We start from the raw sequence: 22,676 nt of genomic DNA on the forward strand, positions 1-22,676 counted from the left end.
CCCTCCACGTAGATCCTAGAATATTACATTAAACGGAGTATCGTATTTCCCTTGGACGTGATATTTCTAAGAAACAGTCGATCTTTCGTTAGTTGTACTTTCTGCTAATTTGTTCACACCGATAGTCCAAGATTTAACATATTCTAGAAGAGTAATCGATAGTTAATTTTGTATGTGATTTCTGGATGTAGCTTTGGGAAAGGTGTAATAGCACTGGATATTTATACTAATCAAACACAATGTGCATGCATCTTGGATTAGTTCGAACGCGTCCATAACTTTTCACAAAGTGCTTTCACAACGGACTTAAATTCTGTCTACGTCCGCGGGGACGTTCGATCTTAACCACCCTGTATATTTACGAGTACCCGGTGGATGCTATGAGCAAAGTTTGTGCGGTTTCAATATGTCCTCTCCCTCTAGCCTGGACACAATATTACAGGGACGTTAATATCTTCTATGCGGTTGAGACTGCGAAGCAAATATTAATACCGTGCCTTTGATACGTTAATTAATAAAGACGGAAATATTTGAAACTCATGCGTTTAGAACGATATTATGACTCGATCTTTGCCAGCGTTGCTACACTTTACTCTACAATTTTTCACAACAAAATATTATTCATGGAATAAATTCAATTTCTAAACTATATCTTTTCAAAACTATTTGTTTGGAAACTAAACGAAGCCTCAAATTCGATGGATACGTCGAAGCGAGTTAATTAATTATGTTGAATTCATTGCGTACTAGCCTGGTTATCGATACATCGAATATGATCTAAATAATGGTACAATTATTATGCGTAACTTTATACCGCTATAAGGGAGGTGATTAATAGAACAACTAACTAGCCAGGTAAATTATGCAAACTATTAAATGCGAATGCGCCCAAAGTTGCCCACATAATAATTGGGTAACGATCGAATGCTCCATACATTGAATTTATGTCGTACGTTAATATATTTTATTGTTATTATTGGTTGATTAAAGTCGTCGTTAATACGTCCATCGCGAAAAGTATGAGAGCGGCGTACGTATTATTGCCTGCACACGTACAGAATTCTATACGTCGAATATCGATCACACGTATATTTGTAATTTTAAAACACCATTGTCCTTCGTTTCATATTCCAGCACGTTCGAGGAAACGAGCGTTTCTTGGATACGGAGAAGCATGTGAATACCGTCCAGTGACTGGAACTTGTTTTCCTTTGAGATTCGAAAACGCGAACGCTTATTCTACATGCACGTATAACGCTTATTCTACAAAAGTATTTTCGAGCTAGGCCTGGAATTTCACCGCAGAAATTCCTGCGGAAGCCAACCTGAATGCCAGCGACGACCTGGAAAACCTTTGCCGACTGCATGCGGTCGGTCAATTTCCACTTTGTTCCACAATTTTCGTAGTTTACAGTCGCGGTCGTTGCCGGCCGTGCGAAAACGCCTTGTCCGCCGGCAAAGAATAGAAACGCATGACTAAACTATCGTTGCGATAGATAGAAACATCGTCTGAAAGCATTGCGCCGTTTAATTAGCAATTTAGATGGCAACTTTATCGCGGATGCGGTCGCAATTGTGCTTGTAACATTAACGTCAGTTATTCAGCAATATCGCGCCGCTAGCTTTTCGTGCTTCGCGTGGCTTTAATTACTCGGTAGAAGTTACTATCGTCGGGAAGCGAACGGAGCACAGTGGTAACGGTTCGTTGGAACGTAACCGTGAAGGGTCCATAACGAGAGCTTTCCCTTCGAAAGCGGCTCGCATCGCTGGCGATCTGTTCATCAGGTACGTGATCAGATCATCCACGGACGCTGCTCCTCAAAGCGACGATAATTCGATTATCTCGTACATGTTCGACAACCGCCAACATGTCCTCCAATTGGTAGATCTTCTTAGTTGACCATCTTCCTGAATGTAATTAAATTAGTTCCGTGTAATCTGTGTTCAGCCGATCGAGCCTCCATTTTTTCCTAGCTTCGTCCACTGACTTTGAACTTCCAACGATATCATTCTCCATATTTATCTCTTCGTTACGTTTCACGTATTATCTTCAAATGGGATGAATCTTATTCGTCGCCAGTTTCATATCGCACGTTACATCTCGTTATGACATATTTTCATAAGAAACAGGTATATAACTATGTACAGGACGATGGTAACAAAGACGCAAGAAGATTTCCTTGAAACGAAAACCGTGGAAAGGAGGTCTCTGTTTATCGACGTAACTGGGCAGTCTCGATGCAGTTCTCAAGGCTCCGCCCTCGCAGCATCCGTGACACTCCCAGAGTACCACCCCTGCAATCTCCTCGACGGAAAAACAAAATTTTCCGCGTTTCCTTCACGCGCTTGTAAACACCGTGATATACCTAGGAAAAAGCCGCGTCATATTCTCGCACGAGATGCCTTTTCGCCGGTGTTTTCGTCGACCTGAGAGAGCAGAGGCTCGGCTGGAAATTTTTCCAACCGGCTTTCGCCCGGCACGAACGCTTTTGTCTTTAATAATGCTTCTGCGGAAGCGTTATCTTTTACTTTTAGGACGAGAGTACGGGCATCCGGTGAGTCGGTCCATTAATTAGGCGGGCCACATTAAGCCGAGCATTAATATACTCCGCTGGCTGTTTTGTTTTATCCCGCAGGAAGGACGTAACCACCCCTGGAGGTTGAAGGGGGTGGCCAGGCAAAGGCAAGTGGGGGAATTATTTCGACGGCGGCAGCTTGCTAATCCGACCTGCCATGCTACCGCCTTATCCCTAGAGACTGTTTAAATTCTGTAAATCGTCCTGAATATCCCCCTCATCCCGCCTGTTCAACGGACACGGGGAACTGTTACTTGTTTCCGGAAATTTAAAGGAGTCTTGCTAATAAAGACACGCGAGACTTAGCTTTCCACGTGATATCGCTGGCACCTTGAGATTTTACGACTCGAGTTCGTTCGTAGCTCTTCCTCGCTGTATTTTGGCTTCAAACGTCGTCTGATGGAAAATTATTATGGTATTCTAACGTATAACCCCGTTCGAAAGTCTTTACGACAGTTATTGTATTTCCTCTAAGCTGCAAGAAGCTGAGTAACTGCTAAAAGATTACATAACTTGATGTTCCTGAATATTCGTTAACAACGAGGATAGAAGATGAACATGCAACGTAAAGTTCAAAATCTACGTTAAATAAGAATGCGTTATTAATAACGAAACGCGTCTCGACACTTTTCAGCTGACGTCTAAGTCCCGTTCGTCGTTGAGAAGATGTTACTTGAGATGATACAGGGGCAAGGAAGATATTTCCCTCGTTCGTTGATTATGCGAAGCTATACCTCTTCTTACTTGTAGATGTGATACTTTCGACAAATACGGTGTCTGGAAAAAGTATTTGCGTATTTTCTAATGATGCGTTCTTTTTTTTTTTTTTATCAGATTCTACATTTTCTCTAAATATCTAATTTTTGTAGTTACACGTGCTACTAACGATAAGTGATATGACATTTAACATACTTCGGTCTATCGAATTAGTACAATACGTAGATGTTATGTAACAAATATAAAATATTTCGACGATCGTATTTCTACGAGAAATAACTCAAGCATTTACCAACCCAAGCATCGACGAACGGTATATCTTGGGGTAGAAAAATTTGAAGTCGGTCGTCGTTCAGCAAGTTCTTACTTTTATATTATACAATGCGTTAGGAAATCGGCTTACGCGTATGTTTAGGTCAACACACGCGGAGGTGGCCAGGAAGGGAGGAGTGGACCGTAACGATGTAATTTAACGGGCCAAAGGAATATTTCCTACGGAATAAATCTCGCGTAACAGCGCCAGTGAAATCCTCGTTTACCCGGCATTCAGCCCTTGCTAATGGGGGTAATTTAAGGGATGTTTTAAGCGGGCCGTGGCACACGTGAGTCGCACAAAAAGTTCACGTATTACGACCGTGGCTGTGCCGTAATCACGCATTAGCATTCCGAACGGTCGATGTCGACCGAAAACACGCTGGCTGAGAACGTCGCTTAAACTCTTCCTCCGTTTCGGTCCAACGACCGACGAAAAACACCCCACGGTCACGTGAAATCGTCCAAACTGCCTGCGATTTAATAAAACGAAACAAAGAACTAGCCACGTTGTTTCTTCTGTCGCTTTACCCTCCATAAGTTTCAAAACGCACAATCCTGGCAAAATATCTAACGCGAAATCCATCTTTTTTACTTTGCCGATGAAAACTGACGGTGCCGAGAATTCTTCGAGCGCAATGGAAAAAAAGAAAACGTTAGCCAACCTCTAAGCAGTCATCGTTCCGGATAATTTTCGTCCAAGAGCCGTTTAAGGATAACGGAAACGACGGAACGGACAAACGGTCTGTTTAACAAGTTCTTTCGCGCCGATAAACGCGGCCGTCGTGTCTCCACTCTTTTTCTCTTCATATTTGCCGTCCCCTTCTGGCCAGACCGCGGTTAATGAAATTCTAGTCAGGTCGCGGCATTCTTTCGTCAGGTGGCAATGCCATCTACCGCCTCCTTCCCTGTCGCATCGCGTTGTCAGGCCTCTGTGTTTCTTTCTTTCCTCTCTTCTTCTGTCTTCTTCGCTTGTACTCCTTCCTGTTTTTTTTCTAACCCATCCGTCCACCTTTCTCTCTCTCTCTCTCTCTCTCTCTCTCTCTCTCTCTCTCTCTCTCTTTCTATCTCTCCATCGCCAACCACCGCCCGCCGCGCACCTCTGTTCCTCTTCTACGGCACGAGAGAGGGTGGCCACAGTCTTCTGGAGTGTAGAGAGCAGGGGTAACGGGGTTTGCGTACGTCGTGACGCGGAGGGTTGGTGGCTGAAATGGGGTGGTGTGCAGTCAGATTACGCTAAGCTATGCCCGTACGTGCTCGCATGGAAGTTCCACCCCTCACCGGGTTTGCCACCCGCTTGGGAAAATGTATTTATTGTTGTTTGTCCAGCGTTCTGTATATGGCCACCAACGGAGTGAGAGAGAGAGAGGGCAGCTCTCTCTAGAGAGGGAGGGAGAGAGAGAGAGAGAGGATAGCGGGGAGTAGAGAGTGGCGTGCAGGGTGTAGGTGTGCAGGAAAGGGGAGGGTGGATGGCAGAGAATCGCCCGAGGTTGAAGTTGAAAAAAAAATTGCCCGGGGACGACCGCTAGGATGCCGAGCATAAATTTAAGCGAAGCTCGCACCTCTCCGCCCACCCTCGCGGATCCCACCCATCCTTCTTCCCGTTTTTTTTTTCTTCTTTTGGATTTCAATTCCGACCCGTCCGCTTAAATACATCGGGATTATGCCGCGCGGATACGTATTTCAGTCAAACGGAGAAAATCCTCGTCATCAAGACTCCAAGTGAATTTTTTCCCCGCCTTCTTTTCTCTTTATTCCAGCGGTGGTCACGGTTCGTCTGCCGGATACACGCGAGATATTTTTCTAGATATTTTTAAGCAGTATGTGTTGTAATGTATTGTAAAGTTCGTCGACGAAAGGTAGTTCTTATACGTATACAGATACGTTAAGCCTACACTGTTTCGGATTAGACAAAGGAGGGCGTCGAAATGCAAGGGTGTCGAAAAACGATGCAAAAGAAAGAAAGGGAGAGGAAAGAAGCAAGCCCTTTACGTTCAATCGCGGGGATACTATAGACATTAATTAATTTCGAACGCGATTAGTTTATTTAATCGTTATAAATCTCTAATTACGAAATACGTTTTAAGTGTGCGTATAATTTTCGTACGAAAGAACAGACACGAATTAAACCGCAGCGCGATCTATTATGGAATTTTTAGAATCGCAATATTCACGGAGTATTATATATAAGAGCAGATTGTTGAAAATGAATCGTTTGCTGTGCCGAAATTTTCGTTTCGAAGGCATTTTCTGCTATTCCACGAATCCATGGAATTCCGACAGTGAATTCAGCTTTCGAGGTCCGGCCGTTTTCTTCCTTTTCTACTGTCCGTGGTCAACGATTGATGGGCGTTCAGCGAACGCTAATTACGCAGATAGGAACCGATCGAAACGGTCCTTATCGTTAGAGAGTCGGCTGAACGGCCGCGAGTCGATACGTTGCCGATGCCGACGACAAAGGGGCCGTAACTACTTCGGAAACTTTTATCTTGTAGGATTAATGGACGGATTAAAGTATTTGCGGTGGGATACGGGCCGATTGGGGTAAATCGTGCTGGGATTAGAACTTGATTGGCTAATTTGTAAGTGTCCCCGGCAGCCGTGCACAAACTTAACGATCGATCGGTTGTCCTCCTTCCACATACGTGCTCAGCAATTCTCGCTCGAGACATTGACACGAGAGCACGGCCCGTTCCGAAGATAATCCTACCTGGTGAATCGGATTTCGTGGCTTATTTTGTGTCTGAATCGTCGAAAACGGCGAACGTCGTAGAGGTAGACAATTAACTTAGTCATTGGAACTTAGGCGAGCGTAAAGTGGATTTTACACGTCATATAGACTTCCCAAGATCGTCGAATTTAGCCTTTTTGCCATTGACTTTGTCCTTTTCTCGCGGACAAATCTATTTTTAAACACCGATGAACATCCAAATCAGTATCGTTCAAATAAAGACATGGTTCTAATCTCATTCGCGTCGGAGCTATAATTTAAACCGATTACTTTGTCGTGTACTTGATCACCTCGATCAAACAGCATATTCCGTTTAGGAACGAAGAACCCGCGCAGTCCGACTGTGAGATTACCTTGCTTCCATCTCGGGTGGTCAAGGCTACTTAATGTGCGGTCAGTGCATGCGGCTGAGCGTTAGACTGATTTACATCGTATCCCTTTACCGAAAGCGAGTGCGAGCCGGGAAACTGTGGTCGGCCGAGAGATGTAGCCGGTGATCGAGAGACATCGATTTGCTCTAACCCCGCCACACAATAGTCTATACTTCACCACGTAACAGACTAAAAATACGCACGATACAAGTTCTTTAAAGGCCGACAGACCAAAGACGAGGAAGATCGATGGTCATAAGCATCAAAGAAGGGAAGATATAAAATCGCCAAAAAAAAGAAAAAATCCAGGGAACAACGTCGCGTTTCCTCGCCGTTAGATCGACGCTGGGAGAGTCGAGTGCATCGAACGAAAGGGCAGAAAGAGAGATACGCGATACTTGACGTAAACCGAAGCCCCATCGCATAACTCACGACCCTTGTTTCGCGGCTGATCGACGTTTCGAAATATTTCCCAACTGAGCGTCCAGACGTTGCCCGGTGTGTCCAGCTTCCTGTCTCCTTACAATTCGCAGACAGTCCTACGCCAGAACCCAGTCAGGACAAAACCGGTCTCCGGTGATGGACTCGCGAAAGATAAGGGAGCATTCATGACAAAGACAAAACGCGCTCGCCACAGTTGTATGTATACAGCGCGTCTCGTGCTACCGTGCTTGCGCTCTTCCTCTTCCTCTCCCCTTCTACCCCCAACCACCCCTTCACGATCGTTCGTTTGCCGTTTAGCGCGACGCCGCGAGACAATGAGCGAAAACTTTTATTATTAATGTTTCGCTGCAAGATAACGCCAGTTGAAGCGAGCCACGCTACCCTCTTCCACCCCTTCCTCTACAATTCGTCGCCGTCCGACTCTCTGACCGGAGAGAGCAACGTTTCTTTGCGTTTTTGCCGCTCGTCCTCCATCTTCTGTATCCTACAGGGACGAAATTACCAAGTGCACGCCAGGAGTCGAGTCTTCACGATGATTCTGGTTCGATCGTTCCCACGAAACGCATCCCGACGATCAACTTGGAAATTAGCATTTTGACAGTTTCGCGCTGGAGCTACGGCCGGGGAAATTCACTGAAAGTTTCCGGAGAAATTTCAGCAACGATTTAATTAGCATTCCTACGAGTCCGCGTAAATCAAACGCAAACGTAGCCCCAGAGAAAGGAACACGAGATCTCTTGCGGAAGAATGTTTATTAATTATTTTCCCCGGTTTACTGTTGCAGCACCTTATTGTTCAACGAAACGGTATAATATTCCACCATCGACTCTATTTTTTAACTAGATAAAAAATTAATTAGCAAAGAATTCAACTAGCAACTCGTCTTATTGTAAGAATACGAACAGTAACTGCTAGGAAGTGCAACACTCTGGTAGGTCAAACCAATGATGGGTGGAAAAAAGTATATTACAGCATCGTCCGCTTAAATTCTAACAAAATTGTTTCGTCTAAATTCAAACAACCCAAATCCACCAGTTCCACTGGATAGATGCAGCGGTAGCAAAGTTTCCACTTAATCTATTCTTTTTTTTTCAACAATTTAGAAAATATTCCCGAAATAGTAAAAATAGTTACTCATTCCGTGCGAATTATAATACAATGCAACGATACGATACAGTTACACGTTTATTCCAATTTTAGCGCTACTACATATGTGTCGGTCGCTTGAACCACGTTGAATCAGTAATTCCGAGTAAACGCGAAAAGTGGAAATCATCACAGACCATGGTAGACTTAATAATCGTCATGAACATTCGTTAAATCCGAGTAGAATACAAGGAAGGAGTTGTGATTAACTTCATCCAGGCCTTGGTTTGGTCCGGATAACTCATTCAAGACGGTCTCGCCGCAATAAGACGAAGGTCCGGACACCCGGGACATATTCTCGGCCGTTGCGCGTGAGTTAGGACCTCTCGAGGAACGGTTAGCCGTTAGCAGCTAGTCGGTAAATAACCTAGACACCCTCCTCGACTACCCTTCTACTTGGATAGATGCGCTATCTTCAACGTTACACTTGTGTCTAACTCTAGATCGGTTCTCGGTCAGCTCGGACACGTTTACGCTACGGTGGTCAACGCAAAGCAACTTCAACGTTGACGAATTACTAGTATATTCTGGTTGATGAATACGCCGTGTCTTCCTCATAACGTAACATTAACATTTCAGTGATTATTTATTACGACGTAATGGAGCTTTGTGCGAAAGAAGAGAGTCGATCTGATCGAATATTTTCTGAGAAAGTTTACACTGTTTGGGGATGAAGTAAGAGAGCGAAATTGTGAAAGAGAAGCAGACAGAATGAGCGAATGTTAGATACATGGAATCACACGGAAGTTAAATTAATCAACTGCACTGTTCGAAAAATCATTAGTTCTACTTCCAGAATATACGATCGTTGTTTGATGGTCGAACGATAGTCATCGTAGACGCGAAACTTGCATCCATTGAATACTAAAGTCAAAGATTTAAACGCGTAGCTTCTAAAACGTAGTTAGAACTTGGAATTGTATAGAGGCAAGAAGGGCATCGTGGATCACAAGGGTAGGAATCGAGTTTTGACGTTGCGTTGGATCAGAAGGAACGATGTCGAAGACAAAGCGATAGCGAAAGGCGAGGGGACGAGATCTCTCGGTCAGCCGTCTCTTACGCGTCCGGTTGTGAAGTAGTTTCGTTATTGACCGGTCGAAGAGTACAACTCGTTCACGAAAGCAGGAACACTTAATCCGAGTGGTGCTCCGTTAAAGCGATGACAGGAAACGTCAGGCTGCCACCGTGCCTCGTGATATATCGATATTCGCGAGAAGTGTCCGTGTTTGGAGGCGGAGCATTGAAACACACGCCACGGGTGTCGGTGGTTTGAGCACGAAGAAGACTGGACGCTGGTCGCATGTAAACCGTACTTGTTGATTCTTCGACAAAATGATCGATCGCTTGGAATAGCTGCCAAAATACTGGGATAAACTCGGTCTGATTAATTCTTCGAGGATACGAATAACTGTTTGCTGTTTCCAGGAAAAGCGATTGTTACATATAGAGAAATACGAGGAGATATGTCTGTTACGAATAATAATTATAATAATTATCTTCAACGGCAATGCCCGATTGCCACTCTTCTTAAATCGTAGCGATCAATGGATCGTGGCGTTAATTAACTCTGAAATCGCTAATTTACCGCTGATAATGTACGCGCGGCTCTCTAACAGGCTTTATGGAGTAGAATGGGTACGGAGAATAATCAGACAGGACAGAGCAGTTAGGATAGCCTGTGAACCAGCCGATAGCGGCAAATGACCATTGCTGACACCAACATCGTCTCGGTGTACGCTTCGATAATTATATACGCGTCTACACAAACGAGCAGGAGTGCTATGTCAGCCTTTACTTAGGACTCTAATGACTGGGGTTCGTCGGATGTTGGTCGGATAACGTAATTGCATCAACAAAAATGTTGGCAGATAATAAACAAAACGGTCGGTGTTATAACGAAGCATTCTACTGTTACGAAACGATAACGTGAATGCTTCGACTTCTTTCAACGTTGCAGAAAATACTGTCACGAGGACGATAAACAGCATGGTGACTCGTACATGATATATCCGACTTGAGGATGAGTCGATAGCGACGAGAATGACTTTTGAAAAAGTGTGAATGGTAAATGGGTCGAGGTATAGCATTACCTATGGATCGAACGGCCACCGATCCCGATTCAAATGGAAAAATAAAGGTCAACCGAGTTATTGTTTTCGTGATGAATGCACATAAAATAATGAAACCTCGAAAGTACACCGGTCTGGCAGAGAAAAAAATATATCGCGCGTAATACGAGCGACAGCGCCATAGGGGTTCCACGCGTTTCACGTATGGCTGCAGAGTATTTATTGTCCATGGTCAACGAAGAAGACGATACGATCCCTGTTAAACGTCACGGACAAGAGATTCGCTCCTCCCGGGCACTTTGGATTTATCGCAAGTTTAACATTACACAGAAGTTGGAAACGGCGCGAGGGATTCCGCCGGATATTTATACCGTTTGAATGCACGTACGAGGATCATTCTAATGGTTTTATTATACTGATACCCGCGGGATTTCTTGGTGGACGCATTCGCACCCGCGTCCTCGCCGATCCTGCGGTTTCCACGATTCGCAATGCGATCGCAACCGCGACTCAGAAATCTCCGTCAGGAGGAAAGCGCGCACCACTCGCCAAAGAGCCATTTCAATGAAAATCCTATTCGACGTCGAACTCCTGCTTCTTCTCTTCTTTTATTCGCTATAACTCGCAACGTTTAATCCTTGCCTGACGATTCTTTCAAACGTGTTCCAAGCGTTCCATATAGTAACATAATCTGCTGATACATCAAATGCGCGTTAACGGAGCGAAGGCGAGAAAAAGGCAATGTTAAGACATTATTGGCCACTTCGATGGAAGCCAAATCCCTGGGAGCCCTTGATATTGAATCGGAACGGGGCAAACGGACGTATGACAGCGAACTTCATGGGGTGGTCTGAGGTGCGAGTCGATGAAGGTCCTGGAACGTGGTTCCGGCGCATCTTTCCTATCGAGAAAGACGATTTATCATCCCGAACGTTCCATAGGAATATTGAATACGACAAGATAATCTCTCGACACCCTTCTTCGTCCCCGCCCCTCTCCCTTTCTGCCAGCATGACCGACAGCATCCCCGTTTTGCGGTAGCGCCAGTAAACGGCCGTGCTTAATGTACCGCACCGACCGATAAGCCGTTATACCGTCGTGACGTAGCCTCTAGTTTTTGCTTTGCAAAACGCAAACGTGCACCCTTTCTTCGTTGACGATCCTCGTGACAGCGGCAGCAGTCACTGACAGAACTCGTTATCGGTAGCCACGTGTACTCTCGTGTTCAGAGCGTAACCTATACGCGAGTATATGAAAAGGGTACATTCGCTCTCTTTCTCTCCCCCTCTGTCACGTTGCTCGTCTCTCGCAGTCTCGCTCTCTCCACTCTCCAAATATTTCTGCGCGATATCATCGCTGTTATTATCGCAACCCCAATTACACCGCGGATGAAGTAGAACGTGGCGGCGTAATAATTGAAAATTTTATCGTTCGTCCATTACCGCGAATCTAAAACGTTTAAACCGATACATTTGAGCAATCTGTCTGTGAAAATCCAGCGAAACACGGCGAACGAAAATTTTAGCATCGTTTAATTCCCTGGGCGTTCGTATTTCACCATCTACTTCCAAGTAGGCTGTCGCGACGGCTTATCTCGCAGTCTAGAAATTCCACTGGCGAAGATAGCAATCGGCGAGGCTTAATTATGCGGAGTTCGGCCGACGGATCCGAGTAGCAGTTATGCTAATCCGGCTCTATTAATAAGGACTCGAGCCAAAGTGGAGATCGTTGTAGGAAACGCGGGTAGTCTTAACCCTTTGCCGGCCTCTTAGGATCACACCACTCAAAGTCGTTGCGGTATTTCGTGTACTCTTTACCCCGTTCAGATACTCGAGTCGATCGAGATTTTCCATAGAATCGTTTTATTTTACGTTCACTCTTTGCACGATGTTTCGGACGATCGGAAAGATCAGCATCTTCAGCAGCGAATCGAAGAGTTGAAACTGTAAACGATGTAGGAAGCAAAAAATGAAAAAGAGAAAAGAAACAGCTTTCTCGTGGGCAAGAGTGTAAATTTCATGTGGAACGTAGAGAACAAAATTATAACTTGGCTTAGCTCGAAAGGAATACCGCGGAAGAAAGAATTTGTCGTAGATGCCAACTAGTTTGTACTTAAAAAATAGTACAATTTTTCAAGCAAACAAATGTAGCTAATCTGATATATTTTTTATCACTAGTTCTGTTTTGAAATTCGATATAATTAACGATACATTTGTTAATTGAAATGTGCTTCGTGTTTCTACTAGAAATCCGAAGACACAGTTCACCGTTTCAACACCAGAATTAATCTCGTTCAAAAACTACGGAAGATTTTGAAAAATCGTGCTCACGTCATGAACAGCAACGTCCGTTTTTACCCTTCTTTTGACGATAAACGCTACTGTCACGGTGACACGTTATTTTATATAATAAAATCGGAGGATGAAATTGCAAAGGCAGACGAAATTGACACGCGTGTTGTATCATTCGATAGCACCTCGTGTTACGATCGTCAGCTGACGATCGTTTACGTCGCGTAAACGATAAGACGTAGGAGGAGATTTACAACGAGAAAATGAACGAGAGGATCGTCTAAAGAGACTGATCAAATGATTGGAACAATAATGGTCGACGACTGTACCACGCTCGGCACTCGAATGCGACGGACAAAGGTGCTGTCATCGTTTTGGACAACACGCCGGCGGGCTTTGAATAACCGGAAGTGACACAGGTGTCAAAACAAGTGGATTGTTCTGACAGCCAGTTATCGGTTATCGGTAATTTTCGAATTTATCGGTGCTTCAGAAGACGACGTGATCGCTTCTTCCATTAATGCAAATACACTCGACGCGACAACGACGATCGAATCGATTTCTCCATTTTTCTACTCCACTACTCTTTTTCCATTTTCACTCTTTTACTCTACAAATTCGACGTACGTTCGGAAATATCACGCGAGAGAACAATCAATGGATGCGCGAATTCTATGTCGGTTAATCGAACGGGACGAGGCGTAAGATGGCATCGAATCAAACATCAACAGAATACAGATCTTGTGCCATAGTGGGTTCGCTGGCTTGGCAAAGGGACGGAGGGTCGAAGCGAAGGGAACGGTGTTAGTTTCCGTGGCATTGACGTTTCACAATACAGGCCTGATGCCGTTGACACCCCCATTTGCAACCCCCGGGCGCAATCTCTGCCGTCGCGGAACTGCGCCCCGAAAGTGCGCCAGGGTGAATCTTATTCATCCCCTTTCGCGGCTCTCACGGTATTTCCTGTACGACCTCGCGTTGATTCGCGAGATTCTACGAAGCCACTTTTGCAGCTGACTAAAATCTTTCGATTTTTTTCGTTGTATCCTTCGCTTCGGTTTACTAAAACGTCGATAAAGCGTCAGAGTTAGGAACCGGAACGAAGAAAAATATAAAGAGAGTGGCGCGGAGAAGCGAAAACGATAAACTGTCTTTCAAGGAATTTTATTGGTACCGTTGTCGGTGGCAGGGAGCCATTGCCAGAGGAAACGGAGCATGAATTCGTCCCGTAAAATCTATTATCGGTCCGCTTATCGACCGTATTCGTAGGACAATGGATAATATCGGCGTTAACCATCCTCGAACGACCGCGAGCGACGATCGGTGGCATCGCTATCAGTTGTTTCCGGCTCAGCAAACGCTTTGGGACGTTGTTGGTTCGGCAAGATGGCGGCGGTTCAGCGGCGCACAGCTGGTTTTTCGGTGAACGCATATGCACAGGCGCCGATCGCCTGCCGATGGAAAAAATCGAAAGTCCTCTGGTGGGGTATGGTGGATCGGCGGAGAGAAGCGGAAACGTGACCCGTCGGTAGAAGCAAGAAATATGATCGCTATAATTTAAATTCAAACGAATGCCCGGTCCAGCGTTGCGCCCATCGTGATGTTCGTTAACACGATGCGACCGCTGTTATCGCGCAATTAAAAGGGATTACGGGGTTAGAATTTTAAGCATCGAATTAACGCCCCAGCGTAACTCGCGCGTTCACGTTAAAATCTCGTCGATAAAGGAATGTGATCGTTGGTACATGAAATGCAACGGGCAATAGGACCGAATAATAATTAAAGCATCTCTTTGTGTGCGCGTACCTGTCTTTGTGTGTTTCCGTGTTTATGAGCGAATTGTACGTATGCGTGGAACAGCTACACGCGCACTAGTCTCGCGTGCGTACAACAGCAAGAATCAAAGCGGCTCGCGTTCTCGCTCAATGATTTTGTTTATAGTAAATCGGCTTCGCGAGCCAGGGGAATATTTTTCCGTTGCCCCCGGGTATTATCGTTCGCGCCGGACCATACCGATAATGGCGGGTAGTCAGTCGCGTATGATGCGGCAGAGATAACCGGGCCGATAGGCGAGAACGGAAAATGCGGCCGGCGACCGAAATCCGGCTAATGGTTTCACTGAATCAAACCAGCGCCGCCGTTTAACGGAGCAAACAGACAGAAAATGGAGCGCAACCGCATATAAAGAGTCGATGATAACGAAATGATATATGACTCGGTGCGAATAACAGAGGAGAACCGAAACCGACGGGCTTGCCCTGTACTGCCCTGCCCTGCTCTATCCTTTTCTCTCTCTCTTTCTCTCTCTCTCTTTCTCTCTCTCACTATTCTCCTCTCCTCTCTTCTCCACGTTGCCCTCTGGCTCTCGCCTCTGGCTAGGGGTTATACGGCTCCCTTCTGTGATTGATCGGCTCGGAGATATACCACGGGATATTCACTACGGGATTAAGTGAATGCGCGAACACTTAATAATCCGTATAATATATATCTTTCTATCTTAGGTATTGGGCAGGACCCGGGCATTGCGCCCGTTAGCCTATCTATCCGCTCAGGCGTCTGTTTCTACTCTATCTAATTCCAATGCAGCGAAATGATTTTGACATCGTGATTCGGCCTTTCGCGGTGAAACGATCTCGAACGACTGGAAACGGTAATGGTGAACGTTAATGGTAGTTCTCGATCTCGTTCGTGCGTTGATGGTACGTTGGATTATGTTGGCAGCGTTTTATGGCCTGTTTAAACGAATGGTGTGTTGTGGCGTCGATAAAACTTAGCTTGTTCGCCAGTTCGTTCTCATAAACGATTATTGAGATGAATGCCAGCGGTACGTGTTTATGACATCTTGCAAAGATAAAATACGATTAAGCAAAATAAAGATCGATACCTTGCTCGTTAATAAATACCATACACAGATATCGTAAAGTGTCCAAATTACATTCGAAACCGGCATTATCCCCGGAATAGCCCGATAAATCTCTTCTATGGTACACATAAAATTCCTTCTCACCAGAAGCCCGGTAAAAATATGCGTTCCCGGCCACGCGCGGTTTACCCAACCGTCGCGTAATTATCCTTCCAGTCAATGGCGGGATAATTCGATAACAGCTTTGGATAGTTATCGATTCAATTAGCTAAAAGTACCATAAAAAAAGCGTGTATCCATGGCTGGTGGGTCGAGTTTGCGGTTTCGTTTCGTCGATTAACGCTTCGAGGCTCGTATATCTTTAAGGAAAACGTTCGTCCCGGCCGCGATTAAAGTATCGTAAGCTCGTTCGAGAACAGGTAACGTTTACCTCGTGTTTTATCGTTCGTGGCAGATTCGATCGTGAAAAATTCGTGCACAGTCGCGAAAGGAACTTTCGATTATTGCTCGCGAGGTCGCGTGAAAAGTAAACAAGTCGAAAAGGGGTGGCCGAGTAGTCAGTCTCGTAACCATAAAGTATCCCGTGTCGCATGTACGGGAAGGTGCGCTCGCAGGAAGTTAATTCACCGGCATTACGCGAGCAAAGTGGGCCGTTAACAGTAAATAATACTGCAACTATTACCACCAAACGGCGCCCTTACGGAAGAAATATAGCACTCGTACAAATCGTGCTTAAGAATCCGAGGTGTGCGCGAGGTCTCGAGAAGAATGGAGGATGGTGGCGCGACCACCAGCTTCGCGTCCCCTACCCATCTCAGACGATTCGTATCTAATTCTCGTCTTTATCGCTTCTCACGCCGTGAAAAACTGTTTTAAACGAACGATCCAAGCAAAAGATCGCGTCTCTTCTTTTATCCGATGTTCTTCTCGGATTACGAGTCGTAGATCTCCTCGTAGAATGGAAATAAAACATCTGCGAAACACGCTTCAAGTTGCGCACGTAACGTCCCTTTGGATCTTTCAGCGATCTGCCGTTTCACCTTCCTACCGAAAGAAACTCATACGGTAGAACGTAGATTCATATAGTGGAGTGTCTATAACTGGCCTGATCGTGTAACCGCCGCACCGCGGAGAAACGATTGCTTTAATATTCAACGTTCGTAATAGCCGGACACGGAGGTTTAGAATTCGTTCAATTATTCAATCTCGCCAGCTCGTTGGGCTGGTCTAAATCGAGATCTAGGCTATGTCCGGAATTTCCCAGGGAGGAAATCTAAATTTGCTCGACGTTGCTTTGAATTTTGCAACGAACGCATACACGAACCGTCCCGGCAGCGATCTGCTTTCAAATGCAACGCCAGCCACGCGACTCGATCGGTAAACGAGAAACGAGTTCTCAAAGAATGCGCGTCCGATCAATGAACGTTTCGTACGATCCCTAAACACTCGCGTGTTCTATCTTCGATCGATCACAAATCGATTACAAATCTGTTTTCGTGCGCAATCTGCTTCGAATATTCTGCTTTAGCTGAGAACGTAGTTCAGGAAATAGTGGATTTCGAGGTAGCTGCCACAGGCAACGTTCGAGTCCACCCGTAGAGACTTTAACGCTCGTTTTCAAAGTTCGAGAGTTAAATAATGCATGAAGTGGCGACCGAAAAATGAGCAGTGGATAGAGCCGGAAGGCGGTCCCTTTCTTTCTTCTTTCCTGTCCATCCTGTCGGAAATGAGAACGGAGACAGGGAGCAGGCTACTCATGACTGATTCAGGCCGGACATCCGCCGTCAGAGATGTTGCACGGATACGCGTCGTAATTGAATCGTAAGACTTGTCGCGATTTTTTCTGACGACCGTTCCGACACGGACACGAGTAGCGTTCGACACTCGCAAACGGCTCATTGGGTTCGTTCCCCTCGCGACGTTCGTCGGAATTCGACGTAGGCGTGTAAACTTGCCGGCGAGTCAATGCACACGGCCTGCTCTGGAACTTGTCGATTAGCAAGAAACAATTGTTCGTTTTACGGCCGCTTTCACGTGCCAGCCATCCGTATTGTGCATGGAACGGTCGAACGATTCTCGCGCGCTGTAACTGACAAAGTTGCTTCTTATTTGTCAAACGGGGAAATGAAGTGGAAGGAACGTTTCAAGTTGATAGCGGAACAGCGTCCGATTCAATTGCATCGAAATGTTTGCACAGCCAACAGAAATATAGAGGAAACGAAGCTAAAAATAAGAAGACTGAAGCGGAATGTTGTAACGAGCGGATTGGCGATCGAGTCGACGAAAGTGGACACGGTTGTGGCCCCAGGTCGCGCGTAATTTTCGCTTAGGATTGCCTATTAAGCCTTTAATCGATCCCGGATTAAAAATCACGGATTAAAGGCGCCTCCGGGAATTTTCAAGTGTGGCTGACCAAGCTGTAACTGAGTTTCGCGCCGACCCTCGGGCCACGTTGACCAAATTTCTCCTGTAGATAATTACGAGGGTCGGATATAACCCCCTCGAACTTTCGGGCAAGGGTCCGTGAGAAGATAATGCACTTCGGATGGTATTCGAGCGTGCTGCTCCTCGTCTTATTTAATACGCGGTATATAACCAAAGGAGAAAGCATTTTCTGGTTTGGCGAATGGCCGGGAAGTTGCCGGTTAATCGGCCATCGACGCGGCTATTCCTTTGTTTATTTTTTATAGAAGTAACAACCGTGCTTCCCAACGGCACGCAGTGTGTAATTAATTGTTGGCGTGAGTATAGACGACGCGCGTAGCCGGGACGCTTATTTAGCATAAAATGTAAAATAAGCCGTGGCCAGGGAATAAATTGTATACCCATTAAGAGCGCCACGAAGAGCGAGCCCGGCCGCATTTGAATACGCTTGGATTAAAAATTAAATATTACCGCGGGATACGAGGCGGCGATTAGAGCTCGAGGCGCGAATAAAAAAACCACCGAGAAAAAGGGGTCGGAGTTACGTGATACCGGTCGGCCGCAGCCGCTGCGAAAATATTAAATACTCGTTAATTATTCGTGATCAGGGTAGAATCCATAACATCTATATTAAACTGTTTTCGTGTCTTCGACGTATCAAACTCGAGAGCCATTTATATGGTAATCGACGATAAATCAAACGTTTATGGAGCTACTTGTATTTCGTATCCCGTTAACGTTCAACACGACGATGTATAAAGACCGACGCTTAAATATTTTCGATACATGAAAAGTTAGCCCGTAGACGCCCCATGCGTAATATCGAATCTTACAATTACTACGAGTCAAGGATGTTGAGGTTATTAGATGTATGAACAGAGGAACGCGTGGATAAATTGTAAAGTAGAAAATATATTTTAATACAGAAGTGTAAGTACAAGTAGGAATATAATTTGAGCTGGTCCCGATCCGCACGCTAGCAGTGTTACCCTATAACTGAAAACCCCGAAGCCATCGTCGGCTGTCTACTGTCTATGGTCTGCCTTCGTCCCAGTCTATTGTCTATACGCTGTCGATGGCTTCAGTGCTTGAGAAAACTAAAAAGACCAGATGTAGAGTTTTCTTAGAAAAGGTGACCACTTCGACAAAGGATTAAAGTGTAAGTTTCGTAAGGTGAACGACGCGCGTATGTACCTCAGCCACAAGTCGATTTCCACGAAACAGCAATATACGAGCAGGTAGAGCGATCGGAGAACTGGGTTTGAAACTTTTTGCGATATTCCTTGGTTCGAGCGGAAAGATGACGCAAATGCGTGCGGCAGCTTTGATTTGTGAGCGCTCGCGGGATCGTATCGCGTGCACGCTGCACCATAACCATCCCTCACAATTTTGGGGGCGAAGCATGGAGCGCGGCTGACACAAGTGCTCGCGTATCTCTCGCCTGGTTTCTTCCTTTTTTCTCTCGTTCGTCGGCATTAAAGCCTCGAGCGGTTCGCCGCAACGGTTAACTAAGACATCAGTCATAATACGCGAGACAACCGGATGCGAAGGCAAAGGTATAAAGAGCCCTCGTAACTTCTCGTTTGCCCAGCTTTTCTTTCTAATGCCCTGATGTCGCGACAATCTCCTCCGAAACTGCGCCTACCACGAAATTCTTCCACTTACGTATACCTAACTTCGTGATGGAGAACTACCTAACTACCTTGATCTGCTTGATCTGCTTGATCGATCTTTTCCTCTCTTCCTCTCTGTTCACAGAGGCGATATACTTCTCGATTGTTTGGCTAAAAGTTAGTTTCGATCGAAGCAACGAAGATTACAGCACGACTGATTTTCCACAGGCGCCGTTTACCACGCTCGTAAGATAGACAAATGCGTTCTGGTCAGTTGGAATAGGTTCTAGCCCCGCGCTAGCGAGAGGTCGGTCAGAGAGATTTACAAGTTTAGTTAGCAGCGATCACACCCACGGGATTCGAACCGATGGGACATCGCAGTACGCTGATATGAAGTTTCCTCGAACCTTTTCACGTTTTGTACCAGCGTTTATTTCCTTCTACGGTGATTTCGTTATAATAATAGCATTTTCGTAATTGCGTTTACTTTCCAACTACCAAATTTTCGTATCCGTGAATATAATAACGCAGTGAAACGTGGCGATATTGTACGTTCGTCGTTATTTCTTCGTCGTTATGACAGGCGAATATCGTACGATATCGGTAAATGTCAAACGACAACCACCGGAGAGAAGATTCCTTTTTCCCCTTCTTTGCGCTGGCATCAACAAATCTCCCCACTTCCTAACCGTTACAGATAGCCAGCCATTAGAGCGTCACTTTTTTTCCCACGTATATGAATGACCGGACGCGGATAAGCCCGCTGGAATATATCGTGGCAGGACCGTTCCTCGTGCGAGCGCATTTGTTTGAATTATTTTATATCCTGCGATTTTTTATTATCAATATCTCGCGTGACCAAACGGCTGCGTCTACGTGTACCGAAAATCGGATCGTTCGCGACTACCGTAGATACAGAATACTCTTGGTGGCGAAAAAATTCTTCGTGCACTATTTCACTGCGAAATCAGTATGCCAAAGAGTACAAAATAAAAACAGGATTTGACTTCTTCACAGTATGGTACTATAACTGTAACATATTGAATATTATTATACGTAATGCAGTAGTTTCTCATTAGCATGGGACACGCAAGACCTCTAGTTAGTAATTATTTTCCAAGCTGTTTGTTCTGAATTTACTTTACTGTACCGTCGAAAGATTAAATGACCGAAGAACGTAATTTAATTGACACACAATCGCTTTAAGATCCTTGCCTTTTCCATGTTACGAATCTACCAAGGAATAAAAATCACAAAGAGCTGTCACCTCTTAGAAATGGTTGAAATAAGAATAATTTGGAAATGTAGAGTTGCTTAGTTAATTGACAACTTGATACAAGGTACGATTACAAACGTCGACAAGTGAAAGCACGAAGAGTGCACGGTTTAACGAGGATCGTGTACAAACGTAGATGTTCTGGGCGTTTCCGTATTGAGGATTGAATGAATAGTGCCGGGAACGCGCGATAGTGTGCGAGGTGCCGACGAGGCAACGTCAAAAGCGGTGTTCGCGGTTTCGAAAAGCCTTAATCTCCCTCGTAGTTGAAGAAAATGACGCTCGTTCCGACGGTCGCCAGGATCGCTCCGTTTTGCGGGCCAAAACCGCGTCGCATAATGGGAAAATTTGCGTAAACGGCGGGGTCATTAAGCACCCCTCTTACGCGTGAATGTGCGTGGCGGTCGCCGATGTGGAGACGGGGCTATAACTTGCGGTAATACCAACCTAACCGTGTACCCATGATTATAACGCTACCAATTAGTCAAGCCGGCTTAGGATGGCAGCCCTGCTTCGGGACAAGGGTCCATATATACACGTATATGCCTTGCCTTTAACACACGCGAATGGCTACACTGTCGGCTTCTGTTGAGCCATCAACTCTAACGCTTAAGTGTGATTTTACCACGGGTTAAAATTCTGACGAGCTTTGGTCACGCGTTCTTGTCACATTCTTTCGCGAGGAACAGCAGATTTCTTCGAGTTGGACATTTTTATCTTGGATGTTGATTGGGGGTTGATTAGACACGAACGGTATCAGGGACGATTTGTAATCTTCTCTTGAAGCATTAAGTTTACCTTTCTAGTCACGGAAAGCGAATCGAGGAGTTGAAGTTACTTAGCAAATGGCGTAAATGGTAAAAGTAGAGATTCCCAATGGAATTCGAAAGATGCTTCCTTGTGTTCTTCACCTCCTATCATCGTCGTAGATTTATAAGAAGAACGAATGGTATTCGTAAAAAAGTTATATTAATTTATATCGCAAGATTGTACTGTCATCTCTTTTAATTACGTTTTAATCGCTGCTTACTTATCGTAGTTCTATCTTGCGATGGCCCTAAGAGCTGAAATAAATCATTCCATCGCTTACAGTTGCCTTCGTCATATTTCGTATATGAAGTTTATATTCTTATCTACTAAAGAAATCGTCTACTTGTTTTTATCGTACATCGTTTACCATTTCAATTCCCCGATTCTTAGAAGGTTTAAGACAGACACACCAATAAGAGTAAGATGTACTATATCGTACGATTCGTGTGATATTTTGAAAGAATGGAAGATAAATCTCACTGGCAAGAAGTCGTAAACAATGCAACAGTGGTGCGTATGACTCCGTTACCAATGAAGTTTCGTCGGCGGCTGGCAATGCGTCGTCGTCCGCGGAGAGCAAGTTTGGTAATTATTTAGCTAAATTGCGAGACAGTTGGTGGCGCACGGTAACATGTGTTCGCAACCGGCGAAAAATCTCTGAATTAATGCTCCGCCATTAATTATGTTTATGAGGCCAAATTGTCTCGGGGAGACGCGGATACATGCAAATGTAATTTGCGAATTCGGCGTGTAGGTAAAACGCGCGCTATTAGGAATGGCGCCTGCACCCTTCTCGTTTACAGCGACAAATCTCCTTTCGCGTACCATTTTCGACCTGCTACTGCAACCCCCTGTCTTTATTAAACAATCTTCACGCTGTTCGCAATTGCCACACATACTATGCTGCAACATAGCACAGCCCCTGGTCATTGAATTAGGACCACATGCAGAACTCAATTTTCCAACTACAACACTATGTTATAAATGGCAAATTGTTTTTGGTTGTACCACGTATACTATTAAATACATAGAT

At 45.1% G+C, this 22,676-nt stretch overlaps 1 protein-coding gene and 1 long non-coding RNA gene across 2 annotated transcripts in view; one reads left to right on the top strand and one right to left on the bottom strand.

Moving 5' to 3' along the window:
• Positions 1 to 22,676, top strand: part of LOC126919027 (uncharacterized) — a 128,255-nt gene that overhangs the window by 43,102 nt on the left and 62,477 nt on the right. The gene's annotated exons all lie outside the window — the stretch shown is intronic.
• The window catches only part of LOC126919008 (LIM domain only protein 3-like), a 69,941-nt gene that overhangs the window by 29,470 nt on the left and 17,795 nt on the right, over positions 1 to 22,676 (bottom strand). The gene's annotated exons all lie outside the window — the stretch shown is intronic.

The sequence above is a fragment of the Bombus affinis genome, chromosome 7 (genome assembly GCF_024516045.1).
Source record: "Bombus affinis isolate iyBomAffi1 chromosome 7, iyBomAffi1.2, whole genome shotgun sequence".
Lineage (NCBI taxonomy): Eukaryota > Metazoa > Arthropoda > Insecta > Hymenoptera > Apidae > Bombus > Bombus affinis.